At 44.8% G+C, this 10,479-nt stretch overlaps 1 long non-coding RNA gene across 1 annotated transcript; it reads right to left on the reverse strand.

Moving 5' to 3' along the window:
* Positions 1-8,200: 8,200 nt before the first annotated feature.
* On the reverse strand, positions 8,201-9,584 carry LOC148638285 (uncharacterized). The gene is made up of 3 exons (XR_015931088.1): positions 9,082-9,584; positions 8,703-8,761; positions 8,201-8,531 (listed from the first exon to the last, which is right to left on the reverse strand). It is a non-coding gene; the product is annotated as an uncharacterized LOC148638285 (long non-coding RNA).
* Between the last annotated feature and the right edge of the window lie 895 nt (positions 9,585-10,479).

Here is a 10,479-nt window from a genome sequence, read left to right on the forward strand (position 1 = left end):
CTGGGATCCATCGTGGCGTTGCCAAATTAAAACGTCAACCACTTTTCGGGCTTTCGGAACTGTTTGTGTGGAGTCTGCATGTTCTCCTTGTGTTCTCCGAGTCCAAAGACAGGTTTTTGGGCTAATTGGCTTCTGGGAAAACTGGCCCTGGTGTGTGTGTGTCCTGTGATGGACTGCTGTCCTGTCCAGGGTGTGTGAGTGAGTCTGTGTGTGTCATGTGATGGACTGGTGTCCTGTCCAGGGTGTGTGAGTGTGTGTGTCTGTGTGTCCTGTGAGGGACTGGTGTCCTATCCAGGTTGTGTGTGTGTGTGTCCTGTGAGGGACTGGTGTCCTGTCCAGGGTGTGTAAGTGTGAGTGTGAGTGTGAGTGTGTGTGTGTGTGTGTGTCCTGTGATGGACTGGTGTCCTGTCCAGGATGTGTGAGTGAGTGTGTGTGTGTCCTGTGATGGACTGGTGTCCTGTCCAGGGTGTGTGAGTGTGTATGTCTGTGTGTCCTGTGATGGACAGCCTGGACACCCATGAGACACTGTCTTCCTCTGAAGACTCTCACGGAGGGCACACTGTCCCTAACCCGGGTCCAGAAGAAATTACAGTGATCTATAATTCCTGCGCCTCGGAACGGGTTATGACGTCTATGTCCGGCGCCCGCGCCCGCGGACCGGCGGTTCGGCGTCGCGCTCCGCAGCTCGAGCTTCGGTGCGAGGCAGGGCGGGAGGTGTCGATGTGGCCTCGGCGCCATCTTTGCTGGTGAGTCAATTGTGACCGTTGCGGTACAATAAACCATCAATAAACCTTTTCCCACCCCGGCCAGTATTTCTGTTGCGGCTCACGTCCCTTACAATCGACAAACTATAAAAAAACAGTAGCCCTTCGCAACATTACACGCCATTTTTTTTATTTTAAACGTCCGTTAGATACGCAGGTGGCTTGATACCTGTCTTAACCTCGCCGGCTTCTTTATACCGGCCAGTGAATTTTATTTGGGGTCCCTCAGAATTGTGACAGAAATGTCAGTGAACCACAATAAAAAACGAAACTTTTTTTTAAAGGCGATCAATGGATTTTAAGAGTAACCGTGTAGCGACTGACGTAAGGAAAAAAAAGTTGTCTTTCCCTACGAAGACGTTTTGGTACAGGACTTTCTTTAAATATCAGTTGTGCATAGCGTTTTACAAAAAGTTGATGATGATCTTGGAGATAATTGCAAAGGAAAATTGAGATAACTACCAAAACATTACGTGTGAAACGACAGGACAGAACTTTGAACCCACAAAGAAACAGAGGTATGAAATATTGCCTCGTCATGGGGGGTTGATAATTGTAATAAGTGTTCCTAATTTTCGTAAAGAAATTTATATTATGGGAGTCACACGTTAGATTTAGTGTATATACGTTTCATATTGTGCATATATACGGGGTTAAAAAGTGGAATGAGTATGATTATAAACTCGTGTGTCCTATAATCAGATAATTTTTGAACAAGCTTTGATTAGACAGGTGAAAAACAACATCATAATATATTTTCACGTCTGAATATCAGCTTCTCCCCTCTGGCCAACATTTCAGGGCTCCCAGGTGTAGATCCCAAATTGAAACAAATATTCATTTGTTACCCAGTTAAACAGTTAATAGAAGTGAGTGACCAGGGTAAATAAAGGTGGGTCAGTGTAAACTGTTTATTCTGGACCAGACTTCGTCATGTGTGATATGTCATGACTTCTTATATTAAGTTTTATCTTTATATTTAGTTCTACATGTGTAATAGATGCGATGTGTGTCCATAAAAAGGTTTCTCCAGGGGAAAATTAAGTTGGTTTTAAAACTGTGTTTCCTTTGTAGGGTACGTTTGCATTCCAAGTGTGGGGTTTTTGCCTTTTTATCATATTTTGGATGTGAATCCGTGGTATTTTTGCTGAGACAAGTTGCCTTTCTTATACGCGGAGGGATCTGCTCGTGAGATGTCCGCCCGGTCCATTTCTGAGCTCAGTATAAGGTGTAGAAAGCATGACTGTCATCATAACCCGCCTCTCACCCAGGTGTGGAATAATGTTGTGATTATTGCTTCAGCAATAACATGCTGATTGCATGTTTCTAGATGGGTATAACAGAGATCTCAACTACTGAGGGGCTGAGCTATATAATTGCTAACACTTATATAGCGCTTTTCTGGACACCCCACTCAATGCGCTGCACAGGAAATGGGGTATCCCTCTACCGCCACCAATGTACAGCCCCCACCTGGATGATGCGACGGCAGCCATAGTGCGCCAGAACGCTCCCCACACACCAGCTCTCAGTGGGGAGGAGAGCAGAGGGATGAAGCCAGTTCAGAGAGGGGGGTTATTAGGAGGCCATGATTGGTAAGGGCCAATGGGAAATTTGGCCAGGACGCCTGGGTTACACCCCTACTCTTTTCGAGAGACGCCCTGGGATTTTTAATGACCACAGAGAGTCAGGACCTCGGTTTTACGTCTCATCCGAAGGACGGCGCCTGTTTACAGTATAGTGTCCCCCGTCACTATACTGGGGTATCAGACCGCAGGGTGAGCGCCCCCCTGCTGTCCCACTAACACCTCTTCCACCTCTTATTAGCCAATGAAAAATGGTAGCTTCCTCAGAGACACCGCAGGAAGACAGGAGTTTGTGATGAAAGTTCATGTGGGATGGTCACACCCTAGTTCGGTCAGACTCGGCTGTCGATATTTTAGCAATCACTCCTGACTCCTCTCCTGAAACACTGTCAATACTGCACGTGATCCCCCTCTCTCCCTCGCGTCCCTCTCTCACCCCGTCTCCACCTGTGTAGCTGCCCCCCCTGGTCACTCCTGCTCGCTGTGCAGGGGGGGTCCCAGCCTCCTCGTCCTCTGGCCAGGAGCCCTCAGCCAAGCGGGTTCAGCCAGATCATCACTCCATGATCCTTTCAGTATGCTAAATTCCTGGTGTTGTTTTTTTTCTCCCCAGAAAACTGACTGTCCGCCCCACCTCTGCGCTAAGTGGACGTTTACAGGTGTTTACAGGTAATACTTCAGACTGGTCGGTCTCACCTCAGGGTGTCTGGGCGTTTGATATTATACAGTTGCAATGCTGAGGCCTGTGACTGTGATGCTGTAAGGCTACAGGAGTCTCTCTGGAGATCCTGAGTGATTTCCGGCGTTCGTGCGGAAACACAGCCCCACCCTCACGCGATGTCCAGTCCGCAGAATTTCCTGGAGACGTGGTCTCGCCGATGGGCGACCCCGCCAGCTAAAGACTAGCTGAGGCAGGATGTTCTGTACGGTTCAGTTAATTAGACGCGCACAGATGTTGAGCTCATCGTCCTTTTAATTGTGCCATCTATGCTAACTGTAGCCGAGATCGAACTATCAAGGTGACAGATCAATAATTTTAAATTAAATAGATGCATGATATTGCTAGCGCTGATACAAGAGGCAAGTCAGAGGAACTGAACACAGAATGGATAGGAGTCGCAGTGAGTGAGAGAGGAATGAGCTAAATTATTTAAGAGAATTAAAACACTGAAGAACAGGAGACACAGTGAGAGAGAGGAGATCACAGAGAATCCCTCAGTAACAAACCCACAGGACAGGAGACACAGCGAGAGAGAGGAGATCGCAGGAAATACCTCAGTTTTAAGTGCAGACAACCGGACAGGAGACAGAGTGAGGAAGAGTAAATGAAACACAGTAGGATTGATAGGAGACGGGTTATGAAGAGATGGGACACATCTCTTCATAAAGAGATGTGTCTCCCATCTCGCTGAACTCGCTGGCTGAGTTAATTGACGCTGCTGTTTCTTTGGCAGATGAAGTCGGGGTCCAGAGTTTCGCTGAAGTGGCAGAACCGTCCCAGCTCAGTCTCCTCCGATTCCTGCAGGTCAGTGCCCCTTCAGTCAGACCCTGTGTTCGGGGAGACACACAGGGAAGTCGCACACTGTGAAAAAAGGCTCCAGAGACATCGCTGATCCACAGAATAGCTCCTGAGCATTTGTGCACCTTTTGGAATTCTTCACGTATAGTGAAAGGTGAAAATAAAACCAAGAATGGGTGACGCGTCTTTACACAGAGGCGGATGGGGAACAAGCTGCCCAGCCGTGTTGTTGATGCCGATACCCTGGCTTCTCTCCAGATACAGGTGGATTAAATCATGGGTCCAATTAATCACTAACTACCAGACAGGCTTGAAAAACCGAATGGCGTTCTCTCGTTTTTAACCTTTCTTCAATTCTTAGAAAACCTGCACGCAGAAAAAAAATAATTTGCATTTTTTACTACTTCCAACGGTCAGGTCTGTGGGTATTTAAATCTGACTAGAATGTGTATTGTTCAATATCTCTTGTTCACTATCAGTGTTGTTGTTTTTAGTGTCATTCTCATTACTCCTGTGGGTTTTATACTGTGGTAAAGAGTTAAAAAAGTCCTCACTTTGTGCTTCTCTCGGTTTGTTGACGGTGGCGTACTCCACATCACTGTTGGGTAGTGTGATGTCTGTAGAGAACAGGATACGGGTCAATACTTATGTTAACTTATACTATACAGGATAAGACTTACATTAACACCATACTGAACAACAGGGCTCACTGTTCACACGCGTATTTGTAACGAACAGTTCTTTCCGGACCCTATGCGGACGACACAATCCGACGAAGTGGGGGAACACTGGGGAAACGTCATGCAGGAAAACAGGGCTGAAGACAGGGGGGCGTGTCCAAGGTGCGCTGGTGCACGGGGGAGGTGTGGCCGAGGCGAACAATCCCAAAGAATAATCCATAGAGTATCCAAAACACGAAGGTAAGTCCAAAACCAGGAGATCCATCAGAACTCGGAATTAAAAACCACGAAGGCCGGGTCGGAACCGGCGGACGGGAAACAGGAACGGGAACGGAGGTTAAAACCTTAACGGGACCAGGCGCTTCCTGGTCCCGGACTCGCACGATATGGAAATCAGATGCAGAGCCCGGAAGAGCGTCAGCGCCTGGCTTATAAGGTGGGCAGGGAATAGGGCGCAGGTGCATGGAATGAAGTCTTTAGTGAAAGGGCTGGAGCACCCTTAAGGAGGGGGGACTATAGTCGTGACAGTATTGACACTGTTCAGACGACAGGACTCACTGTTCACGCTTGTATTCACGCTGTACACAACAGCAGGACTCACTATTATTACAAATGTTCACACTTGTGTTAAAACTGGACAGAGCAGCAAGAAGTTATCATGATGTTTTATTTCTGCTAGTTTAATCGATAGAAGTAAAAGATCCTCACTTTGTGCAGCTCGGGGTTTGTTGACTGTGGAGTATTCAACAGCAGTATCTGTCTGTGTTAATTCTGCAAAGAATAAAACACGTGTTCTCACCCGTTAACACTGTGCAGAGCAAGAGGGAATTCAATGAGTTAACACTGTACAGAACCGGACTCACTGTTCACACTCGTATTGACACTGTACAAAACCGGACTCGCTGTTCACACTCGTATTGACACTGTACTGAACAACAGGACTCACTGTTCACACTCATATTGACACTGTACTGAACAACAGGACTCGCTGTTCACACTCGTATTGACACTATACTGAACAACAGGACTCACCGTTCACACTTCTATTGATACTTTTTTGATCAACAGGACTCAGTGTTCACACTCATGTCGATACTTATCACACTCGTATTGACACTGTACTGAACAACAGGACTCATTGTTCACACTCGTATTGACACTATACTGAACAACAGGACTCACCGTTCACACTTATTGATACTTTTTTGATCAACGGGACTCACTGTTCACACTCGTGTCGACACTGTTCACACTCGTATTGACACTGTACTGAACAACAGGACTCGTGTTGACACCGTTCACACTCGAATCGACGCTGCTCACACTCGTGTCGACACTTGACACTCGTATCCAGTAATGATTGCCCAACCCACCACTTAGCAGAGCTCCCATTGAACTGGCCCTGATTATACAATGCAAGGAGAAGTCTTCTAAGCCAATACTTGTAACCAGAAAGAGGCTGTATTTCAGTTATACAATATACAAAACAATACCATTTAACACAAAGATATATTCCACACCTCAGCATGCACATGATGAGATTCTTGATATTAGATTAGTAAAAACAATATCAATGCACTGAGAGACGCTTAAGAATAAAGATGCATCTGCCTGACTGCATTTTAGTTTTAAAAGGTTATCAGCAAATGCATTTAAAAGTAAAAAATGTAAAGTCTTACCTCTTGATCGTAGTGGTGATTCAATATCCAGGACCTTAGTCAAGTCTCAGAGTTACTGTACCTCCTGTCTCGATTGCAGGTGAAAAGTGAGAGGTATATTGCACTCAGCAGAAAGTGACCCCGAGCAAAGACTCCACCTCTCCCAGAAAACAGCACTTCCCTTTGGCAAAGCAGTGGGTGGAGGAAGCCTTTGCTACCATTATCAAACACAGAAATCGTTATAATTTAATTTTAAAAACATGGCTAAGCATGGGTTTAAAGTATATTCAACAGTGCAGGTGCATTCAAAGAAATAGAGTTTCCCAAGCCCTCGCAAAGAATTACCATTTCCAAAGATGTCTAGTCTCAAGCATTAACATCCAAAGTACCTGTCTTAGCTGGCGCAGGAAGTTTGCCAAGCCACCTGAAAGAATTACCATTTCAAAAGATGTCTGTTGTAAGCCAGGTTCAATCATTACCATCCAAAGTATCGGTCTTCCCTTGGGGCAAGAGGGTTTCCTGTGTGTCTAGGATGTGTACTTCCCTTAAATAAAGGATGAATATGGGTACCATAGGTATTAAATCTCCCAAAGCTCAGAGTTAAACTAAAAAACCCTTGGTGAGTGTGTTATAACATGGATGGGTATTTATAGTCCAGTGCCTCCTATTTTACTAGAGATTCTGTTTGGGATTCAGAACTCGGGATCAAAATACTCCTAGGTACAGAGTAATTTTCACACCTTCCTGCTACCATGATCAGAGCAGTATTAGATTAAATTTGTCATTTATTAAAAGCCCAGTTTTTAACAATCATTTTCATTTGAACTTACTTTTTTCAAAGAAGGATCTGAGGTTCACTTCTTGAATTAAATCTTTTGAAAAGAGGTAAGACTTCTATTTTACATTTAAACCCATGTTTAGCTGTGTTTTTTAGATTTAACTGAACCAATTTCTGTGTGTGATAATGTCCTTGAATTCTGACAACATCACACTAAATTACATGATATAAAACAGCTAATGTTTCTAGAGATAAAGTTTCTGGGATGCTTCTAATTACTTTGCATTACCAGGGACAAGGTTTAATTCACCTTGTACAGTACTGAAAGACCAAAATGCTTTTTTTTAAAGTTATTTAACATTTTATAGAACTTTGTCTACTATGGCAACATGATGAGCTTGGCCACTTATCTTAGGAAAAAGATAGGATAAAGGTTTATCTTTTGCACCTACCTGCCCCCCAGGGAAGGCCAATGCTTTCTACGTTGATGGTTCCCTACAGTAGACTGTACCTTATCTTCAAAGGTAATGTATATTGACCCAAATCAGTTTTGGAATCCAATCTACTGACGAGATGGAGCACATCCTTTTATCAGGATTTTAGCATCATATGTTTAGTATATTTAGTCCCTAATGCTGAAAGAAATGATCATAGAACATTTGGACACTTTGTGGGCATGAAATACAAAGAAAATCATGTTCTATGGTACAAGATAAATACAAAACTTAAGCTTTTATTTTAATTAGATTTGTTTTTAAAGCTTAAGCAATGATTTATTACATTAATATATGTGAAAATAACATTTTAGCATCATACGTTTAGTATATTTAGTCCCTAATGCTGAAAGAAATGATCATTTGTTTAACACGCACGGGTATGTCTCAAAGGATGCAGTGCTCCCGAAAGGGCTCTCAAACCCTGCATTTCAGATGCCTAGCTGTATCCCTCACATGTGGCACCTCAGAATGACTTCTAACCTTACCTGTGGTGTCTTCAGTCCCTATTGCTCAATGCATGGTGTACGTACTACATACATGTGTCTTGAGAATGAGGAATGGGCCCCTGAGACAGTCATTTGCCTGTTTCACAAATGATCATATTTTACTAGAGATTCTGTTTGGGATTCAGATGTGCATCCGGATTTATTGGTACATGCCCAGGGCAGTAAGCAGTCTGAGGATTTATTTCCAGACAGCATAGAGCAGTGAAGCAGTGAAGTAGTGCATAAAGCATAAGCAATCATTTATTACATTAATATATGTGAAAATAACATTTTAGCATCATACGTTTAGTATATTTAGTCCCTAATGCCAAAGACTCCAGCAGTCTTACAACCACTGCCCTGTTTGCCTCGCCAGACACGATCTCTATTCTGTTGTAATCCACGATGTTCTTCAGGTGATTTATCATGTCCTTCCTCGCCTGTTGAGAGGCCATCCTGATCTCTTCTGCCGTGGCGTGCTTCATACACGCCCTCTTCAAGTGAGCAGGAAGCCGATCAAAAGTATTCAGGCATATCTTGCACACCAGGGGAATCCTCGTGGGTTTCCTTTGAAAATAAATAATACCATCTGTGTATAGAAACAAGCTAAGACTGATTTCTTAAATTATCCTTAATTTTCTCTCTCATAGTTTGAGCATAATGATTTTATTGTATTTATATAAGAATTGCTCATTGCTCCAAAATAAATAATGGTTTCATAAAAAAGTGAACACTTACTTGGTCTCAGTCACAGACTTTCCAATAGAAGCCATTGTGGAGTTCAGCAACTGCAGGTCCTAGAAGTGGGGAAGGAATTTTAAAAGAGAAATTGAATTACAATACAGAAGGAATGGCTGAGGGATCACTGAAATATATATACAAATTCCAAAGACTGAGTCCATATCTCCTTTAGGTGAGGACAGACTGGATCAAACAAAAACAACATTTGAAGTGAATTGCAAATGTATTGAGTTGTGATGCAACTGTAACTTGAACCTAACATGACTGGGGCGTGCATTTTTGAAATTGCATTTTCACAGCTGAAATACAAAATGAAGCTGATCGCAGTACAAACTCAAGGTATTGTTGTAAAACTAAATATTCAACATGTTTCTACCTGTCCCTTTTCAGCTCACTCAGAAGTCCACAGCTTGCAGCCTGGTGCCTCTCTGTCTCTCCCCCTCCACACTGCTGGTCCAGTGGAGGTGCTGTTTGATCCTGCAGGATCTGTCCAGTCTCGTATAGTCTTACTGAGCAGCGCAGGGCTCCCTGGCCCCAGGTACGAACAGTGAGTGTCAGTGCAGAACAGCTCTCTGACACTCCGCTCCCTCACTCCAGCTGATCAGGGCAACTACACAGTGAGGGACCTTAAGGGAAGCAGTATCAGCACTGTGATCGTCACTGTGGGCGGTGAGCAGGTCTACAGTAGGGTCACTAGAGGGCTCTATATTCTTGACAGAGTGTGTTCTTCTATCATCCTCTGTCCTGATTGTCTTTCAGCTCACAGAGACACTGTCACCCTGCAGCCTGAAGCCTCTCTGTCTGTCCCTCTGTTCACTGGAGAGCCAGTGGGGGTGCTGTTTGATCCTGCAGGAGGTGGAAACTGGACCTCAGTGTGTTCTGTCCAGAACAGCACAGCCAGCTGTGTCCCCCAGTACAGTTTTTTTTTGATGATTAGCCATATGTTGATTATAATATTGTACATAATGTATAATTTGAACTCGATATTTTTCAGGAGTGAATGATTGTATATTTTCAGAATAAATTTCGAAACCAAATTATTGTCCCTCGATCTCTGTCTCTCTCTCGTCCTGCTGTCTGTCAGTCCCTGCCTCTCTGTCTCTCTCTTTCAGCCCTGTCTGTCAGTCTGTCTGTCCCTCGATCTCTGTCTCTCTCTCTCCTTCCTCTCTCTCTCGGTTTGTTTGTCCCTCAATCTCAATCTTTCTCTTTGCCTGCTGTCTTTCTGTGCCTTCATCTTTGTCTCTCTCTCTCCTTCCTTTCTGTCTGTCTCTCTGTCTGTCCTGCGTTGTCCCAGCTGGGCCTGTCTCCCCGGCTCTCTGCCTTCAGCTCTGTTCGCCGATGTCCCACCAGCCCGTCTCTCTCTCAGCCTGTCTCTTGACTTGCAGGAGGAAGAGGAGGTGGAGACAGCTCCTTCGGCAGGAGAGAGGTAGGAGGTCAGTGCTGGTCCCACCCTGCCTCCTGTCCTGTCTGTGGTGGAGTTTCGCCGTCTTGTCTGTCCCTGGGTCTCAGTGTCTCTCTCTCTTTCAGCCCTGTCTGTCAGTGTCTCTCTCCTCCTCCTCTCTGTCCTCAGTGTGTCTCTCTCCTCCTCCTCTCTGTCCTGTGGTGTCCAGGCAGTGTGTCTCTCTCCTCCTCCTCTCTGTCCTGTGGTGTCCAGTGGGTCAGTATTAGTGGGCTACACCCAGGCTCACTCCCTGCGAGTGTGATCTCAGCAGAGTCTCTGTGCTCTAGGGACACTTTACTCAGCTGTCTCTCTCTTTCTCTCCCTGTGCTGTCC

Source organism: Lepisosteus platostomus (assembly GCF_059453375.1).
Source record: "Lepisosteus platostomus isolate fLepPlt1 chromosome 5 unlocalized genomic scaffold, fLepPlt1.hap1 SUPER_5_unloc_2, whole genome shotgun sequence".
Taxonomy (NCBI): domain Eukaryota; kingdom Metazoa; phylum Chordata; class Actinopteri; order Semionotiformes; family Lepisosteidae; genus Lepisosteus; species Lepisosteus platostomus.